Source organism: Grampus griseus, assembly GCF_964374135.1.
Source record: "Grampus griseus genome assembly, chromosome: 18".
In the NCBI taxonomy this organism is placed as follows: domain Eukaryota; kingdom Metazoa; phylum Chordata; class Mammalia; order Artiodactyla; family Delphinidae; genus Grampus; species Grampus griseus.
The window spans coordinates 18,542,952-18,558,191 of NC_139012.1; the positions used below are offsets into that span (position 1 = coordinate 18,542,952).

The window sequence follows — 15,240 nt, forward strand, 5'->3', positions numbered from 1 at the left end:
CCAAGTTTAGGTAATCAGAGCACATGACCCAATCAGGTTGAATGCAACCAGACAGGGAACAGCCTGGGACTGGAGAGTTGGCAACTGTAATTAATCATTAATTGACTTATGTATACCTGGGATAGGTCAAAGTAGTGATGATTATTAACCTTGGTTACAATTTAAATGGCCTAGGGATCTTTTAACAAATACCAACATCACGCCAATGGAATCTGAGGTGGGGCCTGGGCACCTGTATTTTAAAAAGCATCCTAAGTGATTCTGATGCAAGCGAACCTGAGAATCCTTGGGTTTGAATCTCTTAGTAATATCAATGAAAAAACAAAATGGTTTGGGGTCATTTTAACCAGGTCATCAACTATTGTTCCTACATGCTCCTGACCCTCTTACTGCTCTTTTTTCACTTTAACCCTTTCCTATTTATGAAAATATAAAAAGTTTGGGTTGGAGTCATAGTCCTGCCAAATCAAAATTTGCTTTGCATATATTAGCTAAGGCCTGGCTACCCTCTTGACATCAGTCTCCATTTCAGAAGGTATTTCAAATTAGCTTTCTTAAATATGTCATGATCTCATTTGAAAAACTGTCATTCTGAAGTTTATGCTGTAAAAATTTGTTTACATTTTTAAATATTTTTTTAAGTCACTGAATTCCATGGTTTTACTCTTTGAACTAATGCTTTCTCTTGTTTTTCCAAAAGTCACTGCCTTCAAAATTCAGACATCCCTTTAATTCTAATACAAAAGGATTTTGTAATAAACATCATGTTCAAGTTTATAATTTTATAGGCTGATTATTAATGGCACTCATGTATATTATTGGGTGTGTTCCAACTTCGTTGTTTCCTGATTTTTAAATAAAATCATATCTTATATAAAAATGTCAAATTTTGTAACTTTGAAGCTTTTTCATGTAAATATAGTCACAAACCAGAACATACACTCTTAGTTCATGTATCTTGATTATTAAAAAAAAGTCACATTAAATATATTCATTTTTACTTTTCTTTCCTAATCCTCAAGAATGCTTTTCTTTTTCTTTGTGTGGCAATCTCCAATCCTTTTTGTCTTCTAGATTCTGGATTTGTTTTTTTTTTTTTTTTTCATCCATTGTACTTTATGAATGGCCAGTGTCTGGCACATGTACCATATATTGATTAGTTCTTACTGCAAAACAAATTACCCAGAAGTTCCATGGCTTAAAACAACAGTCGTTTGTAACTGTTCTTGTCTCTCTGAAGGTTGGCAGAAGTTCAGCTGATGTAGGCTGGGCTCAGCTTTGTGACTTTGCTTCTCTCTGCAGATTTATGGGATGCCTGGGGCAGCTCTTCTTCAGGCTGTGGCGACCAGGATGGTTTCCTATCATGTATCTCTCATCCTTCTGATATGACCACAGCACCACTTGAGGTATGTTTTTTGTTTTTTTTTAATAAATCTATTTTATTTTTATTTTTGGCTGCATTGGGTCTTCATTGCTGCACCTGGGCTTTCTCTAGTTGTGGCAAGTGTGGGCTTCTTATTGCGGTGGCTTCTCTTGTTGCAGACCAAGGGCCCTAGGGTGTGCGGGCTTCAGTAGTTGTGGCGCACGGGCTCAGTTGCTCCACGGCATGTGGGATCTTCCTGGACCGGGGCTCGAACCCGTGTCCCTTGCGTTGGCAGGTGGATTCTTAACCACTGCGCCACCAGGGAAGCCCAAGGTATATTCTTCTCATGAAAACGGCAGAGAGCAAGTGGAAACACAGGAGGACATTAAGGTCTTGGTTCAGAAATTGCTTACTTCTACCCACATGCCGTTGACTGAAACAAGTTACAGAGCCAACCCCAAGTCAAAGGATAGAAAAGTCTACTCTGTCCTTCCTGAGGTCATGCAAAAGTATGGATGCAGAAAGAGGGCTGGAATTGGGGCAATAAGTCAATCCATGATACAGCAATACTTCTCATTCTTGTGCTCTTGGCTGATGTCATTTACCTGTTAAATCAGTCTTTCCTATTGAGCTAAGATTGGTCTCAGAATTGTTCTATGAAGCTATGCAAAATTGATTCCCTAATAGAGTAGGAACTCTTTTCCCTTCCTTATCTAGTGTTTGCTTTCTTCATGTTGATTGTTTCTTTCTCCTTTATATTAATTAAAATTTGGTCTAGATTGGCTGACCAGTATAAAGCATTAGTTGCTCAACATATTTTTATTTAACAAATAGTTCATTTTTGCCTTCTGTTAGGACAAGACTGCAGTGAGGGATGACACTTCTCTGCCCTCTTAAGGGCAAATGTGTGGCCATTGACTTATGTTCCTAATGGAATGTGAGGAGAAGTGACCCATGTTTCTTCCAGGATGAATCCTTAATTTTGAGACTCTTCAGTGCTTTTACCCTTGCCATGTGGTCATGGAAGCAAATATTGATCTGGAGACCCTGGGTTGTTACATAGAAAACGGATTCCCCTTAAGCATCAGCCAGGCTCACCACCTATTTGCTTAAGTGAGGAATAAAACTTTTTTAGGCCACCGAGATTTTGGGACTTTGTGTTACCCCAAAACTTAACCTACTGTGAACAAACTGTGTTTTCCCAAAACTGAAGCTGAAGATAAAGATATGTATAAATGAATGCAATTCACTGGAGCCAATTCACAATTTTAGATGAACAAGAACAATATAATCATAGAGATCTAGGAAAAGAAGACCTCAGCAGACAAATGTGAGTGATTTTCAATAGTTCGTTTTCTTATCATGGGTAGCAACTCAGATTGATGGCCTTTGAAAGAGCTCTCATGCTGATCACTATATCTACCCAAGTAGGAGAGAATTAAACAAAACAAAACAAAACAAAACTAAGTGAGAAAAGGAGAGGCTTAAAAACACCAAGCAAAGGGGGTATCCTTAGCAAACTTTCCTTTTCTGCTGTCACTCACACCTGACTGAACTGATGTTTGTATATGGGGGTATTGATTGGGAAGGTATCTTTGAAGAAGTTGTCTATTCAGCCTTTGTTTTACATCAGGCTAATCTTGGACTGAAATTTAAGACGCTGCTCTTACAACTCTCTGAATTGATTTATCTCTTGCCTGCCCTGCAAAATTGATTTTTGACACTTATTTTGGTATCCTGGAAAGTACAAAGTTGAGACTTTGATATATTTGTGGATAGAGACAGGTAATAATTTTTTTGACATTTGGCAGAGAAGTGTCCTAATTCATAAATATTTAGGGACATTCTTAACTTAAGAATGTTCAGGAACATTGCTTCATTCATAGGGACCCAACCAGTCCCTTGAGAAAGAACTTGAACACTATATATAATTAGGGCTCAGATATATAGAAACAGACTGATAGACTGATGGACCTGGAAGCAAGGATGGATATGAAGAGTTCCTGTTGGAGAGTTACCATGAATGAGAAAGGAATCTGGTAGCGTAGGCCAGAATAAACAGGTAAGGATGGATGTCAAGTGTGGTAGAAGTACTAGGTATAGAATGAAGCAGTGCTTTAATATTCTCAAGCCCAGAAGGTTATCAGTGCTCATGGGCTTTGAGAAGAAAAGGGCTGAGATAAAAACAAAAGCCTAGGGAACTGGAGGCATGGTTCTCCTGTGACTAACCACTGCCTCAGCCCTCAGAGACCTGAAGGTAAGATGTGGGAATCACTTACTTATTTCCTGAGATAAAAAAAAAATTACCAGAAACATGACGGTCAGCCTCAGCATAAATATGAAACAATGAACTATCCCAGTTTACAGAAAGCAAGAACTGAGAACTCAAAGTGCAGAACAACTGTTGGAAACTGATCATATGTGAGACACACCCCTCATGTCAGGACTCCCAATAGGAAAGAGAGTGTATTTTTGGAGCCGTAAAAATGGTAAGGTTTGGGTGCCTAGAATATAACTGAAACTATCTCTGGAAGATGATAAATCTGAAATATATATCTCAATTTTATATGAAATATACATCTTCAATTTCAGTTTAAGATTAGCTTGATATAAAAGCAAAGGCTGAGTAGACAACTTCTGTAAAGATACCTTCCCAATCAATACCTCCATATTTAAACCTCAGGGCAAACATTTTAGTGAAACATACATACATACAAAAAGAGGACTAATAATAAATGTAGAACTCAAGGAACTTCCACAAAATGAACAGATCAGTAACCCCAGAACCCAGATCAAGAAACGGAATATTACCAGCATTCCTGAAGCCTCTTCACTCACCCTTCCAGTCAATATACCTTCAAGACTGACATAGTGTAGTTTTGCTTGATCTTGAACTTTATATACATGGAACCACACAGTATCTGGCTTCTTTGACTCAACATTTTATGTCTGAGATTTATTCCTGTTGAATGTAGTTTTAATTTGTTAATTTCTTATTGCCCTATAGTAATCCACAGCATGAATATAGCACAATTTATTTATCCATTCTACTGATGATGGATTTTTTTTCCAGTTTGAATTTACTAGGAATAGTGCTCATGTGAACCTTCTAGCATATGTGTTTTGATGAACATTTGTACAAATTTCTGTTCTTTGTATAACTAGGCATGAAATTACAGGGTCATAAGAGGATGCATACATATAGCTTACTGTAATGAACAGTTTTCCACACTGGTTGTACCAATTTACATTTCCATCGACAGTATATGAAAGTTACACTTGTTCCATGTCATTACTAACACTTGATACCGTCTTTTGTTTTTTCATTTTAGCCATTCCTGTGTAATTATAATAGCCTCTCACTGTGGTTTTAAATTGAATTTCACTGATGACTAATGATGTTGAGCACTTTTTCATATGTTATTAGACATCTTGATATATTTTTAATGAACTGGTTCCTGTTCAATATTTTTGGTGGCTTTTTTTCCTATTAGTTTGTCTTTTTCTCATTGATATGTCTTTGATAATTATTTCTTATGTCAGAACATATTCTGAATTATTTCAACATTTTAAAGTTTGCTTTCATTATGGTCCAGATTATGGTCAGTTTTGGTAAATAGCCCATAAATATTTGAAACAAATGTTAATTCTATCACTCTAGCACATTTTACATATGCTAATTAGGTAAAGTTTGTTAATTCGAGATATTTTATATCTTTACTATTTTTGTATGATTTATCTGCCAGCTATCTAGAGACCTGTGTTAAAATCTTCATATATGATTGGGGATGCACATTTTCTTTATTTCTGTCAAATTTTGCTTATATTTTTTGAAGCTATGTTTTTGGATACACATAGATTTAGGATTGTGATATCTTTCTCTTGATTGGTCTCTTTAGCATTATGAAATATGCCTTTTTATCTGTGGGAATCCTTCTTACCTTAACATCTAATTTAACTTCTACTGATAGAACTGCACTATCTATGTGTCTATCATCTATCAAGTATTATTATTAGCATGGTACAGGTTTTCCTATCCTTCTTTTCTCAAACTTTCTGTGCCCTTGTATTTAAAGTGTGTTTTTCTTTTTATAAGTACTATATAGTTGGATGTAAGCAGCCTGTAGTTTGCCTTTTATTTGGAGTATTTAGTCCAAATTCATTTAATGTAATATTGATGCAGTTGAGTTTATAGATATCATTGTATTATTTGTTATCTTTTTGGGCCACCTGTATTGTTATGGTTTTTTTTTTTTTTTTTTGGTTTGGCGGTACGCGGGCCTCTCACTGCTGTGGCCTCTCCCGTTGCGGAGCACAGGCTCCGCACGCGCAGGCTCAGCGGCCATGGCTCACGGGCCCAGCCGACCCGCGGCACGTGGGATCCTCCCGGACTGGGTCACGAACCCACGTTCCCTAGCATCGGCAGGCGGACTCTCAACCACTGCGCCACCAGGGAAGCTGTTATGTTTTCTTTACTTCTTTGCTTTTAATTTGAATAAAAAAATATAATTTTTTATTATTTAAATTTTCTCTTCTAAGAACAATGTGGTAGCTGCTAGCTGCAGGTGGCTATTTAAATAAAATAAAAATTTTAGTTCCTCAGTCACACTAGCCACATTTCAAGTGGATAATCATCTCATATGGCTAATGGTTAAGATATTGTCGGTACAGATATAGGACATTTCTCTCATTTCAGAAAAATCTATTATACAGTATGGTTCTAGAGGGTGCTACGTGCATCTTTATTAGGGTCTACCTTAAATTATTATTATTTTTTTTTACATCTTTATTGGAGTATAATTGCTTTACAATGGTGTGTTAATTTCTGCTTTATAACAAAGTGAATCAGTTATACATATACATATGTTCCCATATCTCTTCCCTCTTGCGTCTCCCTCCCTCCCACCCTCCCTATCCCACCCCACTAGGTGGTCACAAAGCACCGAGCTGATCTCCCTGTGCTATGCAGCTGATTCCCACTAGCTATCTATTTTACGTTTGGTAGTGTATATATGTCCATGCCACTCTCTCCCATTGTCACAGCTTACCCTTCCCCCTCCCCATATCCTCAAGTCCATTCTCTAGTAGGTCTGTCTTTATTCCCATCTTACCCCTAGGTTCTTCATGACATTTTTTTTTTCTTAGATTCCATATATATGTGTTAGCATATGGTATTTGTCTTTCTCTTTCTGACTTACTTCACTCTGTATGACAGACTCTAGGTCCATCCACCTCGCTACAAATAACTTAATTTCGTTTCCTTTTATGGCTGAGTAATATTCCATTGTATATATGTGCCACATCTTCTTTATCCATTCATCTGATGATAGACACTTAGGGTGCTTCCATCTCCTGGCTATTGTAAATAGAGCTGCAATGAACATTTTGGTACATGACTCTTTTTGAATTATGGTTTTCTCAGGGTATATGCCCAGTAGTGGGATTGCTGGGTCATATGGCAGTTCTATTGGCAGTTTTTTAAGGAACCTCCATACTGTTCTCCACAGTGGCTGTACCAATTCACATTCCCACCAGCAGTGCAAGAGTGTTCCCTTTTCTCCACACCCTCTCCAGCATTTATTGTTTCTAGATTTTTTGATGATGGCCATTCTGACCAGTCTGAGATGATATCTCATTGTAGTTTTCATTTGCATTTCTCTAATGATTAATGATGTTGAGCATTCTTTCATGTGTTTGTTGGCAAACTGTATATCTTCTTTGGAGAAATGTCTATTTAGGTCTTCTGCCCATTGTTGGATTGGGTTATTTGTTTTTTTCTTATTCAGCTGCATGAGCTGCTTGTAAATTTTGGAGATTAATCCTTTGTCAGTTGCTTCATTTGCAAACATTTTCTCCCATTCTGAGGGTTGTCTTTTGGTCTTGTTTATGGTTTCCTTTGCTGTGCAAAAGCTTTGAAGTTTCATTAGGTCCCATTTGTTTATTTTTGTTTTTATTTCCATTTCTCTAGGAGGTGGGTCAAAAAGGATCTTGCTGTGATTTATGTCATAGAGTGTTCTACCTATGTTTTATTGATATGTATGTTCCTATTCCCATTTTCTTAATTGTTTTGGGTTTTTTATTGTAGGTCTTTTCCTTCCCTTGTGTTTCTTGCCTAGAGAAGTTCTTTTAGCATTTGTTGTAAAGCTGGTTTGGTGGTGCTGAACTCTCTCAGCTTTTGCTTGTCTGTTAAGGTTTTAATTTCTCCATCAAATCTGAATGAGATCCTTGCTGGGTAGAGTAATCTTGGTTGCAGGTTTTTCTCCTTCATCACTTTAAATATGTCCTGCCAGTCCCTTCTGGCTTGCAGAGTTTCTGCTGAGAGATCAGCTGTTAACCTTATGGGGATTCCCTTGTGTGTTATTTGTTGTTTTTCCCTTGCTGCTTTTAATACGTTTTCTTTGTATTTAATTTTTGACAGTTTGCTTCATATGTGTCTTGGCGTGTTTCTCCTTGGATTTATCCTGTATGGGACTCTCTGTGCTTCCTGGACTTGATTAACTATTTCGTTTCCCATATTAGGGAAGTTTTCAACTATAATCTCTTCATATATTTTCTCAGTCCCTTTCTTTTTCTCTTCTTCTTCTGGAACCCCTTTAATTTGAATGTTGGTGCATTTAATGTTGTCCCAGAGGTCTCTGAGACTGTCCTCAGTTCTTTTCATTCTTTTTTCTTTATTCTGCTCTGAAGTAGTTATTTCCACTATTTTATCTTCCAGGTCACTTATCTGTTCTTCTGCCTCAGTTATTCTGCTATTGATCCCATCTAGAGTATTTTTAATTTCATTTATTGTGTTGTTCATCGTTGTTTGTTTCATCTTTAGTTCTTCTAGGTCCTTGTTAAATGTTTCTTGCATTTTGTCTATTCTATTTCCAAGATTTTGGATCATCTTTACTATCATTATTCTGAATTCTTTTTCAGGTAGACTGCCTATTTCCTCTTCATTTGTTATGTCTGGTGGGTGTTTATCTTGCTCCTTCATCTGCTGTGTGTTTTTCTGTCTTCTCATTTTGCTTATGTTACTGTGTTTGGGGTCTCCTTTTCACAGGCTGCAGGTTCGTAGTTCCCGTTGTTTTTGGTGTCTGTCCCCAGTGGCTAAGGTTGGTTCAGTGGGTTGTGTAGGCTTCCTGGTGGAGGGGACTAGTGCCTGTGTTCTGGTGGATGAGGCTAGATCTTGTCTTTCTGGTGGGCAGGTCCACGTCTGGTGGTGTGTTTTGGGGTGTCTATGGACTTATTATGATTTTGGGCAGCCTCTCTGCTAATGGGTGGGGTTGTGTTCCTGTCTTGCTAGTTGTTTGGCATAGGATATCCAGCACTGTAGCTTGCTGGTCGTTGAGTGAAGCTGGGTGCTGGTGTCGAGATGGAGATCTCTGGGAGATTTTCGCCGTTTGATATTACGTGGAGCTGGGAGGTCTCTTGTGGACCAGTGTCCCGAAGTTGTCTCTCCCACCTCAGAGGCACAGCACTGACTCCTGGCTGCAGCACCAAGAGCCTTTCATCCACACGGCTCAGAAGAAAAGGGAGAAAAAGTAGAAAGAAAGAATTAGTAGAAGTAGAAAGAAAGAGAGGAGGGAGGGAGGGAGGAAGGAGCCACTGTTGTGGCTTCTCTCGCTGCGGAGCACAGGCTCCGGATGCGCAGGCTCTAGAGGCCATGGCTCACGGGAGCCAGCATGTGGGATTTTCCCGGACTGGGGCACGAACCCGTGGCCGCTGCGTCGGCAAGCGGACTTTCAACCACTGTGCCAACAGGAAAGCCGTGACTGCGGAGATTTAATCCGCTTCTTCTGAGGCTGCTGGGAGGGATTTCCCTTTCTCTTCTCTGTTCGCACAGCTCCCGGGGCTCAACTTTGGATTTGGCCCCGCCTCTGCGTTACGTCACTGGAGGGCGTCTGTTCTTCGCTCAGACAGGACGGTATTAAAGGAGCCGCTGACGCGGGGGCTCTGGTTCACTCAGGCCGGGGGGAGGGAGGGACACGTAGGTGGGGCGGGGCCTGCGTTGCCAGAGGCCGGCGTGAAGTTGCAGCAGCCTGAGGCGTGTCGTGCGTTCTCCTGGGGAAGTTGTCTCTGGGTTCCGGGACCCTGGCAGTGGCGGGCTGCACAGGCTCCCCAGAAAGGAGGTGTGGAGAGTGACCTGTGCTCGCACACAGGCTTCTTGGCGGCAGCGGCAGCAGCCTTAGCGTCTCATGCCCGTCTCTGGGGCTCGCGCTCTTAGCCGCGGCTCGCGCCCGTCTCTGGAGCTCCTTTAAGCAGCGCTCTTAATCCCCTCTCCTCGCGCACCAGGAAACAAAGAGGGAAGAAAAAGTCTCTTGCCTCTTCGGCAGCTCCAGACTTTTTCCCGGACTTCCTCCCGGTTAGCCGTGGTGCACTAACCCCCTGCAGGCTATGTTCACGCCGCCAGTCCTCTCCCTGAGCTCCAACCTCCGAAGCCCAAGCCTCAGCTCCCAGCCCCACCCGCCCGGGCAGGTGAGTGCCGGTCGGCCCTGATCCTCTGTTCGGGAATCTCTCTGATTTGCCCTCCGCACCCCTGTTGCTGTGCTCTCCTCCGCGGCTCCGAAGCTTCCCCCCTCCGCCACCCGCAGTCTCCACCCGCGAAGGGGCTTCCTAGTGTGGGGAAAGCTCTCCTCCTTCACAGCTCCCTCCCACTGGTGCAGGTCCCGTCCCTATTCTTTTGTCTCCGTTTATTCTTTTTTCTTTTGCCCTACCCAGGTACGTGGGGAGTTTCTTGCCTTTTGGGAGGTCTGAGGTCTTCTGCCAGCGTTCAGTAGGTGTTCTGTAGTTGTTCCACGTGTAGATGTATTTCTGATGTATCTGTGGGGAGGAAGGTGATCTCCGCGTCTTTCTCTTCCACCATCTTCCCCCTCTCTCTCCTAAATTATTATTTTTACCACTTGCCTGATAATGCTAGAATTTTAGAATACTCTCTTGTTTTTTTAACATCTTTATTGGAGTATAATTGCTTTACAATGGTGTGTTAGTTTCTGCTTTATAACAAAGTAAATCAGCTACACGTGTATGTATATCTCCATATCTCCTCCCTCTTGCATCTCCCTCGCACCCTCCCTATCCCACCCTTCTAGGTGGTCACAAAGCACCGAGCTGAGCTCCCTGTGCTATGCAGCTGCTTCCCATTAGCTATCTATTTTGCATTTGGTAATATATATAAGTCCATGCCACTCTCTCACTTCGTCCAATTTACCCTTCCCCCTCCCCTCCCTGTGGCCTCAAGCCCATTCTCTACGTCTGTGTCTTTATTCCTGTCCTGCCCCTAGGTTCTTCATAACCACTTTTTTTTTTAGATTCTATATATATGTGTTAGCATACAGTATTTGTTTTTCTCTTTCTGACTTCACTAGGTCCATCCACCTCACTACAAATAACTCAATTTCGTTTCTTTTTATAGCTGAGTAATATTCCATTGCATATTTGTGCCACATATTCTTTATCCATTCATCTGTCAATAGACACTTAGGTTGCTTCCATGTCCTGGCTATTGTAAATAGAGCTGCAATGAACATTTTGGTACATGACTCTTTTTGAATTATGGTTTTCTCAGGGCATATGCCCAGTAGTGGGATTGCTGGTTCCTATGGTAATTCTGTCTTTAGTTTTTAAAGAACCTCCATACTGTTCTCCATAGTGGCTGTACCAATTTACATTCCCACCAACAATGCAAGGGGGGGGGGGGGTCCCTTTTTTTCCACACCTGTCTAGTATTTACTGTTTGTAGATTTTTTGATGATGGCCATTCTGACTGGTGTGAGGTGATACATCTTTGTAGTTTTGATTTGCATTTCTCTAATGATTAATGATGTTGAGCATCCTTTCATGTGTTTGTTGGCAATCTGTATATCTTCTTTGGAGAAATGTCTATTTAGGTCCTCTGCCCATTTTTCGATTGGGTTGTTTGTTTTTTTGATATTGAGCTGCATGAGCTGCTTGTAAATTTTGGAGATTAATCCTTTGTCAGTTGCTTCATTTGCAAATATTTTCTCCCATTCTGAGGGTTGTCTTTTTGTTTTGTTTATGGTTTCCTCTAATTCTGCCTTTTTAACGCCTGTCCCCTTCTGTGATTTTCAAACAGGAATTTGAGGACATCCATGGACAGTGACATCATACCAGGTAATATATATTCTAATCATTTTTGTTGTTGTTGCTTCTTTTTCAATCTTTGTGCAAAACTAATTACTAGAGATTGATTCATGAAAAATAACTAAATGGTTCAGTTTGTACAGTGAGTAAATAGAAAACATAATATCCTGATATTCTTTTCAGGTGATATCACTTCAAAATGATCTGATAAATAGGATTTAAAAAACCTGAAAAGATTTTTATAATCTTTTTTTTTCAGTTTTTGAGGTTAAATAGTAAAAATTTAAGAGAGACAATTATTTAATTTTCTGAAGACCTTAACGTGGCAAGTTTAAAATTTTAATTCACTTTCTTGGTGTTATCACAAAGTACTTTGTTTCAAGACAGCATCATGTAGTTCTGAACTATTTTTTCTTTTTCCTAAAATTATTTCAGTAAAAATTCCAAATATACAAGGAAAATATTTTACATATAACACAACTTTAATATATATGTATGTGTTTATATATGTTACCACTTACATGCAAGCATACACACACATTACAAATAGAAATATAAATAATATTCTGTTGAATCTGTAATGGTAGAAAATATAATTTTCAATTATCCAGTATCTTGTCACCTCTTGGGAGAAAAGTGATCTTCATTATGTTGTCAGCTTTCAAAGTTGAGTGAAAGTTTACTTGCTAGTTACAGTGCTTGAGCTCCTGTATAGTAAATTAGGTTCTACAAAGCTCCCATGTATTTACTGGAGTTTAACAAAACTGCATGATTTTGTACTATTTGGGTACCAGCGGGAAGCAACCCCTGGGAGAAGAAATCACAGCTGGGAGCAATTAAGACTGATTAGTTTGTGGCTGAGGAAATCAAAATGGAAAGAAACTTCTCTTCGGGGGGAATTAGGAGCTGCATTCCCAAGCATTTCCGAATTAAGTGCAATTCTCAGAGGAATTTAAGACTGAGGGAAAAATGTGAATTTCAAATATTTGGAGGTTTTCTCAGCTTATTTAACTTCTGCGTAATCACTATGTGTTGACTCTTGGATATTTGAAGGAAAAGAAGTTCAAGTAAATTGACCAACTTTTCTTTTTACATATTTCCCTTCTTCCACATAGCTGAAGGTTTCCTTAATATTTTCATTTGCCGTTATAGACAGAATATAGATGGTTTCGTAGCATTTTACTATTCATTTTATAGCGATTGGGATAGCTGTGCTTTCTGAGATACTGGCAAAGCATAAATATCACTTCTCTTGAAAAAAAATACACATTATTGTGTATGAGATTGGTCTGAATTATCTTTTAGAAACTGTAAAATAGTCCAGTTGAAATTTTAAGTAAGAAATATGCAGAAACTTTTTTTTTTTTTTTTTTTTTTTTTTTTTTTTTGCGGTACGCGGGCCTCTCACTGCTGTGGCCTCTCCCGTTGCGGAGCACAGGCTCCGGACGCGCAGGCTCAGCGGCCATGGCTCACGGGCCCAGCCGCTCCGTGGCACGTGGGATCTTCCCGGACCAGGGCACGAACCCGTGTCCCCTCCATCGGCAGGCGGACTCTTAACCAGTGTGCCACCAGGGAAGCCCGTGCAGAAACTTTTTACATAATTCCTGAAACTGCCATCTTGGATAAAAAATTGGTTTCTAAAGAGCTAGTAAGGATGTACTTAAAGCAAAAGAAATTAAATATAATAACAGAATGCATAGTTTATACTGGTTTCTTTTCCTTTATATTTGAATTATAGATATGCATTAGAAACATATTTCTTTTGAATAGGCTGAACTGGGTTGCTAACAAATTATAATATAAATTAAATAGAAAGTTGTTTTTCTAGATTTTTAGAAATAATCAGAGATTCATTTATTCTCAATTCTACTTGTTAGTTGGTACTAACCTTGTTTTATGTGGATACCTTTGTTACTGTATTGAACCTTCTATAGCAGAAATATTATGACAATACTAGGATGTTATAAGCAATAATGATTCTATTTTTCTTTCTCTTATCAGATAGAATGGGTTATTTTCATATATAACCATCTATCTAACATGATATTCATCTGTATCCAGATTTTCAAAATAATCTTTTAAAAATTTTTTCCTCTTGCCTTTCATTCCATCTCTCTCTCTCTCTATCCCCTCTATCACTATTGGGTGTGTTGAAAATATCACAGATGAGGAGGAAAGTGAAGGCCAATATTTGAAAACATATTCCAAATAATCACTTGGAAGGACTGATGGTACAAAGGGCATAAACAATGTAAGAGAAGGAATGCGTAATTATTAACTACAAAAGGTATGGCTTGGTGGGGTGATAAATAACTGAACCAAAAATTGCCTTGAGTTTTATTTCTAGATATACCTCTGTGTCACCTCAGTTAGTTTCCTTTAATTTATTTCACTACTTTAACCACTTTAGAGAATGACTATGCTAATTCTGGATGATTGGATAACCTTAATGTTATACTTTTAGAAAAAGTTTATTAAAAATATATTGAGAATCATACATGTTATTTCTGGTTTGGCGAAATTATTAACTAAATTATAGGAAGTCATGGTTCAAAATTCTGCAATCGCTGACCAGAGATATATGAAAAGGGATGGTTATTGCCCCAGTTGATTTTCTGTTTCCTAAACCAGTAGTTCTCCACTTTTTATGTTTTACGTCCCATGAGTTCTTCTATAAAAGAACCCAAGTTTCAACATAAGAAATGCAAAAGCTCATGTCCACATTGGAAATGCATATATTTGCCTGCATTACAAAGACATTCACAGTAAGATCTACCAACATAAATCACTGCATTAATGTCGGGGGTATATATTCTTGACACTGGAGATTTTATATCTGATAATACTGTTCTTCTCGGGCAGGACAAAATACATTACTATCATTAGTAGTTTAATAGAGCTGCTACCTATGCTGACAAGACACAGTAATAAAAAGGCCAGCACATTGGGAGTAAAGTGGTGTGGAGTCTACAAAGAACCACAGAAACCATTAGAAAGAAAGCCCCGGAAATGAGTTAAGCACAAGTCTCAATTTCCAAGTTTATCCTATATGATCCATAGCAGGTCAGGTCAGCAATATAGTCCTACTTGCAACTGGATGTGGGAGTTAAGTTATCAATAGAAAGAATTCTTGGAACATTTAGGAAAGCGCTTTTTGTCACCAGTGGCCGTCAAACTGGGACACATATAATCTGGGAGTGAAAGAAAACTTTCCAAGCGGTAAGAAAGCCCAGCTGTTTTTTTTTTTATTTTTCCTTTTTGCGGTACGCGGGCCCTCTCACTGCCGCGGCCTGTCCCGCTGCGGCGCACAGGCTCCGGACGCGCAGGCTCGGCGGCCATGGCTCACAGGCCCAGCCGCTCCGCGGCATGTGGGATCTTCCCGGAACGGGGCACGAACCCGGGTCCCCTGTATGGGCAGGCGGACTCTTAACCACTGCGCCACCAGGGAATCCCAAGCCCAGGTGCTTTTAAGGAACAGTTTTCAGATCTTCCACTTTACTATGAACTCTTTCCTAAAATTAGTCTGTGATTGCTTTCACAATAATACTTCTTCCATTTTATCTAAGTAAAGCATCCCTCTTCACCCCAAATCTTACTACAGAGTTTTAGACCCCTTTGGATACTTCTGTGAAAACTTTAAGGACGGACAAAGCACAAAACCCCTCAGAGATTACCATCTTTCCCTCCTTGTACATATTCTCTTAAGCATAGAGTATGGCATTTAGAAAGCAGGGTATTTTGCTCTGTATGGGATCTTCATGGAATCTTTTGAATTCAGGTGTTTGGTAGCG

At 39.5% G+C, this 15,240-nt stretch overlaps 1 long non-coding RNA gene across 2 annotated transcripts in view; it reads left to right on the forward strand.

Annotated features, from left to right (window-relative positions):
- Positions 1-1,283: 1,283 nt before the first annotated feature.
- Positions 1,284-15,240, forward strand: part of LOC309835852 — a 139,331-nt gene continuing 125,374 nt past the window's right edge. For both annotated transcript variants that reach the window (XR_014298053.1, XR_014298054.1), the window contains exons 1-2: positions 1,284-1,406; positions 11,442-11,479. This is a non-coding gene — a long non-coding RNA (uncharacterized lncRNA). The remainder of the gene's footprint in view (positions 1,407-11,441; positions 11,480-15,240) is intronic.